This window comes from Triplophysa dalaica, chromosome 21 (genome assembly GCF_015846415.1).
Source record: "Triplophysa dalaica isolate WHDGS20190420 chromosome 21, ASM1584641v1, whole genome shotgun sequence".
Classification (NCBI taxonomy): Eukaryota; Metazoa; Chordata; class Actinopteri; order Cypriniformes; family Nemacheilidae; genus Triplophysa; species Triplophysa dalaica.
The window spans coordinates 16494794-16507293 of NC_079562.1; the positions used below are offsets into that span (position 1 = coordinate 16494794).

Here is a 12500-nt window from a genome sequence, read left to right on the forward strand (position 1 = left end):
TGCAGCTTCGCCAAGCCGGGGCAAAGACAAGGAAGTCAGTCTACTGAAGAGTCAATAATTCTTGTTTCGGTCAAGTTCATCAACACGGTTGCCAAACCAAAAACTGGTCAGCCCCTTTGCAAGTTGGTATGCAGACGTTTGCTATTGAATCAAGAAACGTTCGTCTGTCATGGGTTCCATGATGTAACCACAAACCGCTCACTCACTGCACAAGTTTGTTTACCGACATGTGTCATTTGAATCAAGCTTTTTTCTGCATTTTTGGGTTCCATGGTGTAATGGTTAGCACTCTGGGCTTTGAATCCAGCGATCCGAGTTCAAATCTCGGTGGAACCTCGTTGTGTGTCCAGATGCTTGTCAAATAGTAGATTGCAGACTGTAGGAGTCCACAATACGACGTGACTCGTGGAGTCCAATGTGTATTGGTCAGTACCTTTGAATCCAGTGAACTATATAACCAGTCCACAGAAAACACTACGAAATGAATGAACCTGCGCTTGTTTTTTAAAGGCATATTTCTAAGTGCTGGAACATTAAACATTTGTATTCCATTGTGGTTAGAAAACGTATCGACATGGGGGTATAGCTCAGTGGTAGAGCATTTGACTGCAGATCAAGAGGCCCCCGGTTCAAATCCGGGTGCCCCCTTTCAGGTGCCCCTGTGAATCAGATGTTACTGCTGTTGCCTGTTTTAGCTAGCACCAGTAGGAAACTTGTAGCCCGAGCCTTGTTTCAAAGTTTTGGTAGAATAAACAGTTGTTTACCATGGTTGTTTAAAGGAGTCTTGAAGAGGAGGTATAGCTCAGTGGTAGAGTATTTGAATTCAGATCAAGAGGTCACCGACACAAATCCGGGTAACTTGAGATGTCACTGTGGCTTCCTTTCAAAACGTTCAGCAGTGTTCAACCGCAAACTTCTACTTTGGATGGATCTTCAAACGGGACCGGACCGGTGATAGCTCAGCCAGTGCCCCTCGTAGGGGAATTAGCTCAGATGGTAGAGCGCTCGCTTAGCATGCTAGAGGTAGCGGGATCGATGCCCGCATTCTCCAGTGACGTGTTTTGTTAGTAGCCACCGTACGAGGCCGACAGGTAGCTTCACCATCTGACTAAGGTCTACGTTTTGGAACTGGAAAAAAGTCTTTCACGTGATTTGCAAAGAGCAAAAAACGTGAACGTGACTCGCTTTCTCAAAACAAGGTGCATTGTTTTGAAGACACAATGCACCTGAAGTTACCTGGAACTACATTATCAGTAAGCAGGGCTCGTCCGGGATTTGAAACCGGGACCTCTCGCACCCTAAGCGAGAATCATGCCCCTAGACCAACGAGCCTCGGACTTCAACCAAATCTGCAGCTTCGCCAAGCCGGGGCAAAGACAAGGAAGTCAGTCTACTGAAGAGTCAATAATTCTTGTTTCGGTCAAGTTCATCAACATGGTTGCCAAACCAAAAACTGGTCAGCCCCTTTGCAAGTTGGTATGCAGACGTTTGCTTTTGAATCAAGAAACGTTCGTCTGTCATGGGTTCCATGATGTAACCACAAACCGCTCACTCACTGCACAAGTTTGTTTACCGACATGTGTCATTTGAATCGAGCTTTTTTCTGCATTTTTGGGTTCCATGGTGTAATGGTTAGCACTCTGGGCTTTGAATCCAGCGATCCGAGTTCAAATCTCGGTGGAACCTCGTTGTGTGTCCAGATGCTTGTCAAATAGTAGATTGCAGACTGTAGGAGTCCACAATACGACGTGACTCGTGGAGTCCAATGTGTATTGGTCAGTACCTTTGAATCCAGTGAACTATATAACCAGTCCACAGAAAACACTACGAAATGAATGAACCTGCGCTTGTTTTTTAAAGGCATATTTCTAAGTGCTGGAACATTAAACATTTGTATTCCATTGTGGTTAGAAAACGTATCGACATGGGGGTATAGCTCAGTGGTAGAGCATTTGACTGCAGATCAAGAGGCCCCCGGTTCAAATCCGGGTGCCCCCTTTCAGGTGCCCCTGTGAACCAGATGTTACTGCTGTTGCCTGTTTTAGCTAGCACCAGTAGGAAACATGTAGCCCGAGCCTTGTTTCTGCGTCTTGAAGAGGAGGTATAGCTCAGTGGTAGAGTATTTGAATTCAGATCAAGAGGTCACCGACACAAATCCGGGTAACTTGAGATGTCACTGTGGCTTCCTTTTAAAACGTTCAGCAGTGTTCAACCGCAAACTTCTACTTTGGATGGATCTTCAAACGGGACCGGACCGGTGATAGCTCAGCCAGTGCCCCTCGTAGGGAATTAGCTCAGATGGTAGAGCGCTCGCTTAGCATGCGAGAGGTAGCGGGATCGATGCCCGCATTCTCCAGTGACGTGTTTTGTTAGTAGACACCGTACGAGGCGACAGGTAGCTTCAACATCTGACTAAGGTCTACGTTTTGGAACTGGAAAAAAGTCTTTCACGTGATTTGCAAAGAGCAAAAAAACGTGAACGTGACTTCCTTTCTCAAAACAAGGTGCATTGTTTTGAAGACACAATAAACACAAACAGACAGCACCCGAAGTGACCTGGAACTACATTATCAGTGAGCAGGGATCGTCCGGGATTTGAACCCGGGACCTCTCGCACCCTAAGCGAGAATCATGCCCCTAGACCAACGAGCCTCGGACTTCAACCAAATCTGCAGCTTCGCCAAGCCGGGGCAAAGACAAGGAAGTCAGTCTACTGAAGAGTCAATAATTCTTGTTTCGGTCAAGTTCATCACACGGTTGCCAAACCAAAAACTGGTCAGCCCCTTTGCAAGTTGGTATGCAGACGTTTGCTATTGAATCAAGAAACGTTCGTCTGTCATGGGTTCCATGATGTAACCACAAACCGCTCACTCACTGCACAAGTTTGTTTACCGACATGTGTCATTTGAATCGAGCTTTTTTCTGCATTTTTGGGTTCCATGGTGTAATGGTTAGCACTCTGGGCTTTGAATCCAGCGATCCGAGTTCAAATCTCGGTGGAACCTCGTTGTGTGTCCAGATGCTTGTCAATTAGTAGATTGCAGACTGTAGGAGTCCACAATACGACGTGACTCGTGGAGTCCAATGTGTATTGGTCAGTACCTTTGAATCCAGTGAACTATATAACCAGTCCACAGAAAACACTACGAAATGAATGAACCTGCGCTTGTTTTATAAAGGCATATTTCTAAGTGCTGGAAAATTAAACATTTGTATTCCATTGTGGTTAGAAAACGTATCGACATGGGGGTATAGCTCAGTGGTAGAGCATTTGACTGCAGATCAAGAGGCCCCCGGTTCAAATCCGGGTGCCCCTTTCAGGTGCCCCTGTGAATCAGATGTTACTGCTGTTGCCTGTTTTAGCTAGCACCAGTAGGAAACTTGTAGCCCGAGCCTTGTTTCTGCGTTTTGGTAGAATAAACAGTTGTTTACCATGGTTGTTTAAAGGAGTCTTGAAGAGGAGGTATAGCTCAGTGGTAGAGTATTTGAATTCAGATCAAGAGGTCACCGACACAAATCGGGTAACTTGAGATGTCACTGTGGCTTCCTTTCAAAACGTTCAGCAGTGTTCAACCGCAAACTTCTACTTTGGATGGATCTTCAAACGGGACCGGACCGGTGATAGCTCAGCCAGTGCCCCTCGTAGGGGAATTAGCTCAGATGGTAGAGCGCTCGCTTAGCATGCGAGAGGTAGCGGGATCGATGCCCGCATTCTCAGTGACGTGTTTTGTTAGTAGCCACCGTACGAGGCCGACAGGTAGCTTCACCATCTGACTAAGGTCTACGTTTTGGAACTGGAAAAAAGTCTTTCACGTGATTTGCAAAGAGCAAAAAACGTGAACGTGACTCCCTTTCTCAAAACAAGGTGCATTGTTTTGAAGACACAATAAACACAAACAGACAGCACCCGAAGTGACCTGGAACTACATTATCAGTGAGCAGGGCTCGTCCGGGATTTGAACCCGGACCTCTCGCACCCTAAGCGAGAATCATGCCCCCTAGACCAACGAGCCTCGGACTTCAACCAAATCTGCAGCTTCGCCAAGCCGGGGCAAAGACAGGGAAGTCAGTCTACTGAAGAGTCAATAATTCTTGTTTCGGTCAAGTTCATCAACACGGTTGCCAACCAAAAACTGGTCAGCCCCTTTGCAAGTTGGTATGCAGACGTTTGCTTTTGAATCAAGAAACGTTCGTCTGTCATGGGTTCCATGATGTAACCACAAACCGCTCACTCACTGCACAAGTTTGTTTACCGACATGTGTCATTTGAATCGAGCTTTTTTCTGCATTTTTGGGTTCCATGGTGTAATGGTTAGCACTCTGGGCTTTGAATCCAGCGATCCGAGTTCAAATCTCGGTGGAACCTCGTTGTGTGTCCAGATGCTTGTCAAATAGTAGATTGCAGACTGTAGGAGTCCACAATACGACGTGACTTGTGGAGTCCAATATGTATTGGTCAGTACCTTTGAATCCAGTGAACTATATAACCAGTCCACAGAAAACACTACGAAATGAATGAACCTGCGCTTGTTTTTTAAAGGCATATTTCTAAGTGCTGGAACATTAAACATTTGTATTCATTGTGGTGAGAAAACGTATCGACATGGGGGTATAGCTCAGTGGTAGAGCATTTGACTGCAGATCAAGAGGCCCCCGGTTCAAATCCGGGTGCTCCATTTCAGGTGCCCCTGTGAATCAGATGTTACTGCTGTTGCCTGTTTAAGCTAGCATCAGTAGGCAACTTGTAGCCCGAGCCTTGTTTCTGCGTTTTGGTAGAATAAACAGTTGTTTACCATGGTTGTTTAAAGGAGTCTTGAAGAGGAGGTATAGCTCAGTGGTAGAGTATTTGAATATAGATCAAGAGGTCACCGACACAAATCCGGGTAACTTGAGATGTCACTGTGGCTTCCTTTTAAACGTTCAGCAGTGTTCAACCGCAAACTTCTACTTCGGATGGATCTTCAAACGGGACGGGACCGGTGATAGCTCAGCCAGTGCCCCTCGTAGGGGAATTAGCTCAGATGGTAGAGCGCTCGCTTAGCATGCGAGACGTAGCGGGATCGATGCCCGCATTCTCCAGTGACGTGTTTTGTTAGTAGCCACCGTACGAGGCCGACAGGTAGCTTCACCATCTGACTAAGGTCTACGTTTTGGAACTGGAAAAAAGTCTTTCACGTGATTTGCAAAGAGCAAAAAACGTGAACGTGACTCGCTTTCTCAAAACAAGGTGCATTGTTTTGAAGACACAATAAACACAAAGCACCTGAAGTTACCTGGAACTACATTATCAGTAAGCAGGGCTCGTCCGGGATTTGAAACCGGGACCTCTCGCACCCTAAGCGAGAATCATGCCCCTAGACCAACGAGCCTCGGACTTCAACCAAATCTGCAGCTTCGCCAAGCCGGGGCAAAGACAAGGAAGTCAGTCTACTGAAGAGTCAATAATTCTTGTTTCGGTCAAGTTCAATCAACACGGTTGCCAAACCAAAAACTGGTCAGCCCCTTTGCAAGTTGGTATGCAGACGTTTGCTTTTGAATCAAGAAACGTTCGTCTGTCATGGGTTCCATGATGTAACCACAAACGCTCACTCACTGCACAAGTTTGTTTACCGACATGTGTCATTTGAATCGAGCTTTTTTCTGCATTTTTGGGTTCCATGGTGTAATGGTTAGCACTCTGGGCTTTGAATCCAGCGATCCGAGTTCAAATCTCGGTGGAACCTCGTTGTGTGTCCAGATGCTTGTCAAATAGTAGATTGCAGACTGTAGGAGTCCACAATACGACGTGACTCGTGGAGTCCAATGTGTATTGGTCAGTACCTTTGAATCCAGTGAACTATATAACCAGTCCACAGAAAACACTACGAAATGAATGAACCTGCGCTTGTTTTTTAAAGGCATATTTCTAAGTGCTGGAACATTAAACATTTGTATTCCATTGTGGTTAGAAAACGTATCGACATGGGGGTATAGCTCAGTGGTAGAGCATTTGACTGCAGATCAAGAGGCCCCCGGTTCAAATCCGGGTGCCCCCTTTCAGGTGCCCTGTGAACCAGATGTTACTGCTGTTGCCTGTTTTAGCTAGCACCAGTAGGAAACATGTAGCCCGAGCCTTGTTTCTGCGTCTTGAAGAGGAGGTATAGCTCAGTGGTAGAGTATTTGAATTCAGATCAAGAGGTCACCGACACAAATCTGGGTTTCTTGAGATGTCACTGTGGCTTCCTTTTAAAACGTTCAGCAGTGTTCAAACCGCAAACTTCTACTTTGATGGATCTTCAAACGGGACCGGACCGGTGATAGCTCAGCCAGTGCCCCTCGTAGGGGAATTAGCTCAGATGGTAGAGCGCTCGCTTAGCATGCGAGAGGTAGCGGGATCGATGCCCGCATTCTCCAGTGACGTGTTTTGTTAGTAGCCACCGTACGAGGCCGACAGGTAGCTTCAAACATCTGACTAAGGTCTACGTTTTGGAACTGGAAAAAAGTCTGTCACGTGATTGCAAAGAGCAAAAAACGTGAACGTGACTCCCTTTCTCAAAACAAGGTGCATTGTTTTGAAGACACAATAAACACAAAACAGACAGCACCCGAAGTGACCTGGAACTACATTATCAGTAAGCAGGGCTCGTCCGGGATTTGAAACCGGGACCTCTCGCACCCTAAGCGAGAATCATGCCCCTAGACCAACGAGCCTCGGACTTCAACCAAATCTGCAGCTTCGCCAAGCCGGGGCAAAGACAAGGAAGTCAGTCTACTGAAGAGTCAATAATTCTTGTTTCGGTCAAGTTCATCAACACGGTTGCCAAACCAAAAACTGGTCAGCCCCTTTGCAAGTTGGTATGCAGACGTTTGCTATTGAATCAAGAAACGTTCGTCTGTCATGGGTTCCATGATGTAACCACAAACCGCTCACTCACTGCACAAGTTTGTTTACCGACATGTGTCATTTGAATCGAGCTTTTTCTGCATTTTTGGGTTCCATGGTGTAATGGTTAGCACTCTGGGCTTTGAATCCAGCGATCCGAGTTCAAATCTCTGTGGAACCTCGTTGTGTGTCCAGATGCTTGTCAAATAGTAGATTGCAGACTGTAGGAGTCCACCAATACGACGTGACTCGTGGAGTCCAATGTGTATTGGTCAGTACCTTTGAATCCAGTGAACTATATAACCAGTCCCACAGAAACACTACGAATGAATGAACCTGCGCTTGTTTTTTAAAGGCATATTTCTAAGTGCTGGAAAATTAAACATTTGTATTCCATTGTGGTTAGAAAACGTATCGACATGGGGGTATAGCTCAGTGGTAGAGCATTTGACTGCAGATCAAGAGGCCCCCGGTTCAAATCCGGGTGCTCCATTTCAGGTGCCCCTGTGAATCAGATGTTACTGCTGTGCCTGTTTAAGCTAGCATCAGTAGGCAACTTGTAGCCCGAGCCTTGTTTCTGCGTTTTGGTAGAATAAACAGTTGTTTACCATGGTTGTTTAAAGGAGTCTTGAAGAGGAGGTATAGCTCAGTGGTAGAGTATTTGAATTCAGATCAAGAGGTCACCGACACAAATCCGGGTAACTTGAGATGTCACTGTGGCTTCCTTTTAAAACGTTCAGCAGTGTTCAACCGCAAACTTCTACTTTGGATGGATCTTCAAACGGGACCGGACCGGTGATAGCTCAGCCAGTGCCCCTCGTAGGGGAATTAGCTCAGATGGTAGAGCGCTCGCTTAGCATGCGAGAGGTAGCGGGATCGATGCCCGCATTCTCCAGTGACGTGTTTTGTTAGTAGCCACCGTACGAGGCCGACAGGTAGCTTCAACATCTGACTAAGGTCTACGTTTTGGAACTGGAAAAAAGTCTTTCACGTGATTTGCAAAGAGCAAAAAACGTGAACGTGACTCCCTTTCTCAAAACAAGGTGCATTGTTTTGAAGACACAATAAACACAAACAGCAACCCGAAGTGACCTGGAACTACATTATCAGTGAGCAGGGCTCGTCCGGGATTTGAACCCGGGACCTCTCGCACCCTAAGCGAGAATCATGCCCCTAGACCAACGAGCCTCGGACTTCAACCAAATCTGCAGCTTCGCCAAGCCGGGGCAAAGACAAGGAAGTCAGTCTACTGAAGAGTCAATAATTCTTGTTTCGGTCAAGTTCATCAACACGGTTGCCAAACCAAAAACTGGTCAGCCCCTTTGCAAGTTGGTATGCAGACGTTTGCTATTGAATCAAGAAACGTTCGTCTGTCATGGGTTCCATGATGTAACCACAAACCGCTCACTCACTGCACAAGTTTGTTTACCGACATGTGTCATTTGAATCGAGCTTTTTTCTGCATTTTTGGGTTCCATGGTGTAATGGTTAGCACTCTGGGCTTTGAATCCAGCGATCCGAGTTCAAATCTCGGTGGAACCTCGTTGTGTGTCCAGATGCTTGTCAAATAGTAGATTGCAGACTGTAGGAGTCCACAATACGACGTGACTCGTGGAGTCCAATGTGTATTGGTCAGTACCTTTGAATCCAGTGAACTATATAACCAGTCCACAGAAAACACTACGAAATGAATGAACCTGCGCTTGTTTTTTAAAGGCATATTTCTAAGTGCTGGAAAATTAAACATTTGTATTCCATTGTGGTTAGAAAACGTATCGACATGGGGGTATAGCTCAGTGGTAGAGCATTTGACTGCAGATCAAGAGGCCCCCGGTTCAAATCCGGGTGCCCCCTTTCAGGTGCCCCTGTGAATCAGATGTTACTGCTGTTGCCTGTTTTAGCTAGCACCAGTAGGAAACTTGTAGCCCGAGCTTGTTTATGTTGTTTCTTGAAGAGGAGGTATAGCTCAGTGGTAGAGTATTTGAATTCAGATCAAGAGGTCACCGACACAAATCCGGGTAACTTGAGATGTCACTGTGGCTTCCTTTTAAAACGTTCAGCAGTGTTCAACCGCAAACTTCTACTTTGGATGGATCTTCAAACGGGACCGGACCGGTGATAGCTCAGCCAGTGCCCCTCGTAGGGGAATTAGCTCAGATGGTAGAGCGCTCGCTTAGCATGCGAGAGGTAGCGGGATCGATGCCCGCATTCTCCAGTGACGTGTTTTGTTAGTAGCCACCGTACGAGGCCGACAGGTAGCTTCAACATCTGACTAAGGTCTACGTTTTGGAACTGGAAAAAAGTCTTTCACGTGATTTGCAAAGAGCAAAAAACGTGAACGTGACTCCCTTTCTCAAAACAAGGTGCATTGTTTTGAAGACACAATAAACACAAACAGACAGCACCCGAAGTGACCTGGAACTACATTATCAGTGAGCAGGGCTCGTCCGGGATTTGAACCCGGGACCTCTCGCACCCTAAGCGAGAATCATGCCCCTAGACCAACGAGCCTCGGACTTCAACCAAATCTGCAGCTTCGCCAAGCCGGGGCAAAGAAGGAAGTCAGTCTACTGAAGAGTCAATAATTCTTGTTTCGGTCAAGTTCATCAACACGGTTGCCAAACCAAAAACTGGTCAGCCCCTTTGCAAGTTGGTATGCAGACGTTTGCTATTGAATCAAGAAACGTTCGTCTGTCATGGGTTCCATGATGTAACCACAAACCGCTCACTCACTGCACAAGTTTGTTTACCGACATGTGTCATTTGAATCGAGCTTTTTTCTGCATTTTTGGGTTCCATGGTGTAATGGTTAGCACTCTGGGCTTTGAATCCAGCGATCCGAGTTCAAATCTCGGTGGAACCTCGTTGTGTGTCCAGATGCTTGTCAAATAGTAGATTGCAGACTGTAGGAGTCCACAATACGACGTGACTCGTGGAGTCCAATGTGTATTGGTCAGTACCTTTGAATCCAGTGAACTATATAACCAGTCCACAGAAAACACTACGAAATGAATGAACCTGCGCTTGTTTTTTAAAGGCATATTTCTAAGTGCTGGAAAATTAAACATTTGTATTCCATTGTGGTTAGAAAACGTATCGACATGGGGGTATAGCTCAGTGGTAGAGCATTTGACTGCAGATCAAGAGGCCCCCGGTTCAAATCCGGGTGCCCCCTTTCAGGTGCCCCTGTGAATCAGATGTTACTGCTGTTGCCTGTTTTAGCTAGCACCAGTAGGAAACTTGTAGCCCGAGCCTTGTTTGCTGGTAAACTTGAAGAGGAGGTATAGCTCAGTGGTAGAGTATTTGAATTCAGATCAAGAGGTCACCGACACAAATCCGGGTAACTTGAGATGTCACTGTGGCTTCCTTTTAAAACGTTCAGCAGTGTTCAACGCAAACTTCTACTTTGGATGGATCTTCAAACGGGACCGGACCGGTGATAGCTCAGCCAGTGCCCCTCGTAGGGGAATTAGCTCAGATGGTAGAGCGCTCGCTTAGCATGCGAGAGGTAGCGGGATCGATGCCCGCATTCTCCAGTGACGTGTTTTGTTAGTAGCCACCGTACGAGGCCGACAGGTAGCTTCAACATCTGACTAAGGTCTACGTTTTGGAACTGGAAAAAAGTCTTTCACGTGATTTGCAAAGAGCAAAAAACGTGAACGTGACTCCCTTTCTCAAAACAAGGTGCATTGTTTTGAAGACACAATAAACACAAACAGACACCCGAAGTGACCTGGAACTACATTATCAGTGAGCAGGGCTCGTCCGGGATTTGAACCCGGGACCTCTCGCACCCTAAGCGAGAATCATGCCCCTAGACCAACGAGCCTCGGACTTCAACCAAATCTGCAGCTTCGCCAAGCCGGGGCAAAGACAAGGAAGTCAGTCTACTGAAGAGTCAATAATTCTTGTTTCGGTCAAGTTCATCAACACGGTTGCCAAACCAAAAACTGGTCAGCCCCTTTGCAAGTTGGTATGCAGACGTTTGCTATTGAATCAAGAAACGTTCGTCTGTCATGGGTTCCATGATGTAACCACAAACCGCTCACTCACTGCACAAGTTTGTTTACCGACATGTGTCATTTGAATCGAGCTTTTTTCTGCATTTTTGGGTTCCATGGTGTAATGGTTAGCACTCTGGGCTTTGAATCCAGCGATCCGAGTTCAAATCTCGGTGGAACCTCGTTGTGTGTCCAGATGCTTGTCAAATAGTAGATTGCAGACTGTAGGAGTCCACAATACGACGTGACTGTGGAGTCCAATGTGTATTGGTCAGTACCTTTGAATCCAGTGAACTATATAACCAGTCCACAGAAAACACTACGAAATGAATGAACCTGCGCTTGTTTTTTAAAGGCATATTTCTAAGTGCTGGAAAATTAAACATTTGTATTCCATTGTGGTTAGAAAACGTATCGACATGGGGGTATAGCTCAGTGGTAGAGCATTTGACTGCAGATCAAGAGGCCCCCGGTTCAAATCCGGGTGCCCCCTTTCAGGTGCCCCTGTGAATCAGATGTTACTGCTGTTGCCTGTTTTAGCTAGCACCAGTAGGAAACTTGTAGCCCGAGCCTTGTTTCTGCGTTTTGGTAGAATAAACAGTTGTTTACCATGGTTGTTTAAAGGAGTCTTGAAGAGGAGGTATAGCTCAGTGGTAGAGTATTTGAATTCAGATCAAGAGGTCACCGACACAAATCCGGGTAACTTGAGATGTCACTGTGGCTCCTTTTAAAACGTTCAGCAGTGTTCAACCGCAAACTTCTACTTTGGATGGATCTTCAAACGGGACCGGACCGGTGATAGCTCAGCCAGTGCCCCTCGTAGGGGAATTAGCTCAGATGGTAGAGCGCTCGCTTAGCATGCGAGAGGTAGCGGGATCGATGCCCGCATTCTCCAGTGACGTGTTTTGTTAGTAGCCACCGTACGAGGCCGACAGGTAGCTTCAACATCTGACTAAGGTCTACGTTTTGGAACTGGAAAAAAGTCTTTCACGTGATTTGCAAAGAGCAAAAAACGTGAACGTGACTCCCTTTCTCAAAACAAGGTGCATTGTTTTGAAGACACAATAAACACAAACAGACAGCACCCGAAGTGACCTGGAACTACATTATCAGTGAGCAGGGCTCGTCCGGGATTTGAACCCGGGACCTCTCGCACCCTAAGCGAGAATCATGCCCCTAGACCAACGAGCCTCGGACTTCAACCAAATCTGCAGCTTCGCCAAGCCGGGGCAAAGACAAGGAAGTCAGTCTACTGAAGAGTCAATAATTCTTGTTTCGGTCAAGTTCATCAACACGGTTGCCAAACCAAAAACTGGTCAGCCCCTTTGCAAGTTGGTATGCAGACGTTTGCTATTGAATCAAGAAACGTTCGTCTGTCATGGGTTCCATGATGTAACCACAAACCGCTCACTCACTGCACAAGTTTGTTTACCGACATGTGTCATTTGAATCGAGCTTTTTTCTGCATTTTTGGGTTCCATGGTGTAATGGTTAGCACTCTGGGCTTTGAATCCAGCGATCCGAGTTCAAATCTCGGTGGAACCTCGTTGTGTGTCCAGATGCTTGTCAAATAGTAGATTGCAGACTGTAGGAGTCCACAATACGACGTGTGACGTGGAGTCCAATGTGTATTGGTC

At 46.4% G+C, this 12500-nt stretch overlaps 35 non-coding genes across 35 annotated transcripts; 26 read left to right on the forward strand and 9 right to left on the reverse strand.

The window, feature by feature from the left end:
* The first annotated feature begins 264 nt into the window (after positions 1 to 264).
* On the forward strand, positions 265 to 336 carry trnaq-uug (transfer RNA glutamine (anticodon UUG)). The gene has a single exon. It is a non-coding gene; the product is annotated as a tRNA-Gln (tRNA).
* A 240-nt stretch (positions 337 to 576) lies between these two features.
* On the forward strand, positions 577 to 648 carry trnac-gca (transfer RNA cysteine (anticodon GCA)). Its single transcript has one exon. It is a non-coding gene; the product is annotated as a tRNA-Cys (tRNA).
* A 612-nt stretch (positions 649 to 1260) lies between these two features.
* On the reverse strand, positions 1261 to 1332 carry trnap-agg (transfer RNA proline (anticodon AGG)). Its single transcript has one exon. It is a non-coding gene; the product is annotated as a tRNA-Pro (tRNA).
* Positions 1333 to 1614: 282 nt separating this feature from the next.
* Positions 1615 to 1686, forward strand: trnaq-uug (transfer RNA glutamine (anticodon UUG)). The gene has a single exon. It is a non-coding gene; the product is annotated as a tRNA-Gln (tRNA).
* A 240-nt stretch (positions 1687 to 1926) lies between these two features.
* On the forward strand, positions 1927 to 1998 carry trnac-gca (transfer RNA cysteine (anticodon GCA)). The gene has a single exon. It is a non-coding gene; the product is annotated as a tRNA-Cys (tRNA).
* A 285-nt stretch (positions 1999 to 2283) lies between these two features.
* Positions 2284 to 2356, forward strand: trnaa-agc (transfer RNA alanine (anticodon AGC)). Its single transcript has one exon. It is a non-coding gene; the product is annotated as a tRNA-Ala (tRNA).
* A 224-nt stretch (positions 2357 to 2580) lies between these two features.
* On the reverse strand, positions 2581 to 2652 carry trnap-agg (transfer RNA proline (anticodon AGG)). Its single transcript has one exon. It is a non-coding gene; the product is annotated as a tRNA-Pro (tRNA).
* Positions 2653 to 2933: 281 nt separating this feature from the next.
* trnaq-uug (transfer RNA glutamine (anticodon UUG)) lies at positions 2934 to 3005 on the forward strand. The gene has a single exon. It is a non-coding gene; the product is annotated as a tRNA-Gln (tRNA).
* A 240-nt stretch (positions 3006 to 3245) lies between these two features.
* trnac-gca (transfer RNA cysteine (anticodon GCA)) lies at positions 3246 to 3317 on the forward strand. The gene has a single exon. It is a non-coding gene; the product is annotated as a tRNA-Cys (tRNA).
* A 624-nt stretch (positions 3318 to 3941) lies between these two features.
* On the reverse strand, positions 3942 to 4013 carry trnap-agg (transfer RNA proline (anticodon AGG)). The gene has a single exon. It is a non-coding gene; the product is annotated as a tRNA-Pro (tRNA).
* A 281-nt stretch (positions 4014 to 4294) lies between these two features.
* On the forward strand, positions 4295 to 4366 carry trnaq-uug (transfer RNA glutamine (anticodon UUG)). Its single transcript has one exon. It is a non-coding gene; the product is annotated as a tRNA-Gln (tRNA).
* Positions 4367 to 4605: 239 nt separating this feature from the next.
* On the forward strand, positions 4606 to 4681 carry trnac-gca (transfer RNA cysteine (anticodon GCA)). Its single transcript has one exon. It is a non-coding gene; the product is annotated as a tRNA-Cys (tRNA).
* A 325-nt stretch (positions 4682 to 5006) lies between these two features.
* Positions 5007 to 5079, forward strand: trnaa-agc (transfer RNA alanine (anticodon AGC)). The gene has a single exon. It is a non-coding gene; the product is annotated as a tRNA-Ala (tRNA).
* Positions 5080 to 5297: 218 nt separating this feature from the next.
* trnap-agg (transfer RNA proline (anticodon AGG)) lies at positions 5298 to 5369 on the reverse strand. The gene has a single exon. It is a non-coding gene; the product is annotated as a tRNA-Pro (tRNA).
* A 282-nt stretch (positions 5370 to 5651) lies between these two features.
* trnaq-uug (transfer RNA glutamine (anticodon UUG)) lies at positions 5652 to 5723 on the forward strand. The gene has a single exon. It is a non-coding gene; the product is annotated as a tRNA-Gln (tRNA).
* A 240-nt stretch (positions 5724 to 5963) lies between these two features.
* On the forward strand, positions 5964 to 6035 carry trnac-gca (transfer RNA cysteine (anticodon GCA)). The gene has a single exon. It is a non-coding gene; the product is annotated as a tRNA-Cys (tRNA).
* A 285-nt stretch (positions 6036 to 6320) lies between these two features.
* trnaa-agc (transfer RNA alanine (anticodon AGC)) lies at positions 6321 to 6393 on the forward strand. Its single transcript has one exon. It is a non-coding gene; the product is annotated as a tRNA-Ala (tRNA).
* Positions 6394 to 6618: 225 nt separating this feature from the next.
* On the reverse strand, positions 6619 to 6690 carry trnap-agg (transfer RNA proline (anticodon AGG)). The gene has a single exon. It is a non-coding gene; the product is annotated as a tRNA-Pro (tRNA).
* Positions 6691 to 6971: 281 nt separating this feature from the next.
* On the forward strand, positions 6972 to 7043 carry trnaq-uug (transfer RNA glutamine (anticodon UUG)). The gene has a single exon. It is a non-coding gene; the product is annotated as a tRNA-Gln (tRNA).
* Positions 7044 to 7283: 240 nt separating this feature from the next.
* trnac-gca (transfer RNA cysteine (anticodon GCA)) lies at positions 7284 to 7359 on the forward strand. The gene has a single exon. It is a non-coding gene; the product is annotated as a tRNA-Cys (tRNA).
* Positions 7360 to 7684: 325 nt separating this feature from the next.
* Positions 7685 to 7757, forward strand: trnaa-agc (transfer RNA alanine (anticodon AGC)). The gene has a single exon. It is a non-coding gene; the product is annotated as a tRNA-Ala (tRNA).
* Positions 7758 to 7978: 221 nt separating this feature from the next.
* Positions 7979 to 8050, reverse strand: trnap-agg (transfer RNA proline (anticodon AGG)). Its single transcript has one exon. It is a non-coding gene; the product is annotated as a tRNA-Pro (tRNA).
* Positions 8051 to 8332: 282 nt separating this feature from the next.
* Positions 8333 to 8404, forward strand: trnaq-uug (transfer RNA glutamine (anticodon UUG)). The gene has a single exon. It is a non-coding gene; the product is annotated as a tRNA-Gln (tRNA).
* A 240-nt stretch (positions 8405 to 8644) lies between these two features.
* Positions 8645 to 8716, forward strand: trnac-gca (transfer RNA cysteine (anticodon GCA)). The gene has a single exon. It is a non-coding gene; the product is annotated as a tRNA-Cys (tRNA).
* A 288-nt stretch (positions 8717 to 9004) lies between these two features.
* Positions 9005 to 9077, forward strand: trnaa-agc (transfer RNA alanine (anticodon AGC)). Its single transcript has one exon. It is a non-coding gene; the product is annotated as a tRNA-Ala (tRNA).
* Positions 9078 to 9301: 224 nt separating this feature from the next.
* On the reverse strand, positions 9302 to 9373 carry trnap-agg (transfer RNA proline (anticodon AGG)). Its single transcript has one exon. It is a non-coding gene; the product is annotated as a tRNA-Pro (tRNA).
* Positions 9374 to 9653: 280 nt separating this feature from the next.
* trnaq-uug (transfer RNA glutamine (anticodon UUG)) lies at positions 9654 to 9725 on the forward strand. Its single transcript has one exon. It is a non-coding gene; the product is annotated as a tRNA-Gln (tRNA).
* A 240-nt stretch (positions 9726 to 9965) lies between these two features.
* On the forward strand, positions 9966 to 10037 carry trnac-gca (transfer RNA cysteine (anticodon GCA)). The gene has a single exon. It is a non-coding gene; the product is annotated as a tRNA-Cys (tRNA).
* Positions 10038 to 10325: 288 nt separating this feature from the next.
* Positions 10326 to 10398, forward strand: trnaa-agc (transfer RNA alanine (anticodon AGC)). Its single transcript has one exon. It is a non-coding gene; the product is annotated as a tRNA-Ala (tRNA).
* A 221-nt stretch (positions 10399 to 10619) lies between these two features.
* trnap-agg (transfer RNA proline (anticodon AGG)) lies at positions 10620 to 10691 on the reverse strand. The gene has a single exon. It is a non-coding gene; the product is annotated as a tRNA-Pro (tRNA).
* Positions 10692 to 10973: 282 nt separating this feature from the next.
* Positions 10974 to 11045, forward strand: trnaq-uug (transfer RNA glutamine (anticodon UUG)). Its single transcript has one exon. It is a non-coding gene; the product is annotated as a tRNA-Gln (tRNA).
* A 239-nt stretch (positions 11046 to 11284) lies between these two features.
* On the forward strand, positions 11285 to 11356 carry trnac-gca (transfer RNA cysteine (anticodon GCA)). Its single transcript has one exon. It is a non-coding gene; the product is annotated as a tRNA-Cys (tRNA).
* A 329-nt stretch (positions 11357 to 11685) lies between these two features.
* On the forward strand, positions 11686 to 11758 carry trnaa-agc (transfer RNA alanine (anticodon AGC)). The gene has a single exon. It is a non-coding gene; the product is annotated as a tRNA-Ala (tRNA).
* Positions 11759 to 11982: 224 nt separating this feature from the next.
* trnap-agg (transfer RNA proline (anticodon AGG)) lies at positions 11983 to 12054 on the reverse strand. Its single transcript has one exon. It is a non-coding gene; the product is annotated as a tRNA-Pro (tRNA).
* A 282-nt stretch (positions 12055 to 12336) lies between these two features.
* trnaq-uug (transfer RNA glutamine (anticodon UUG)) lies at positions 12337 to 12408 on the forward strand. Its single transcript has one exon. It is a non-coding gene; the product is annotated as a tRNA-Gln (tRNA).
* The last annotated feature ends 92 nt before the right edge of the window (positions 12409 to 12500 follow it).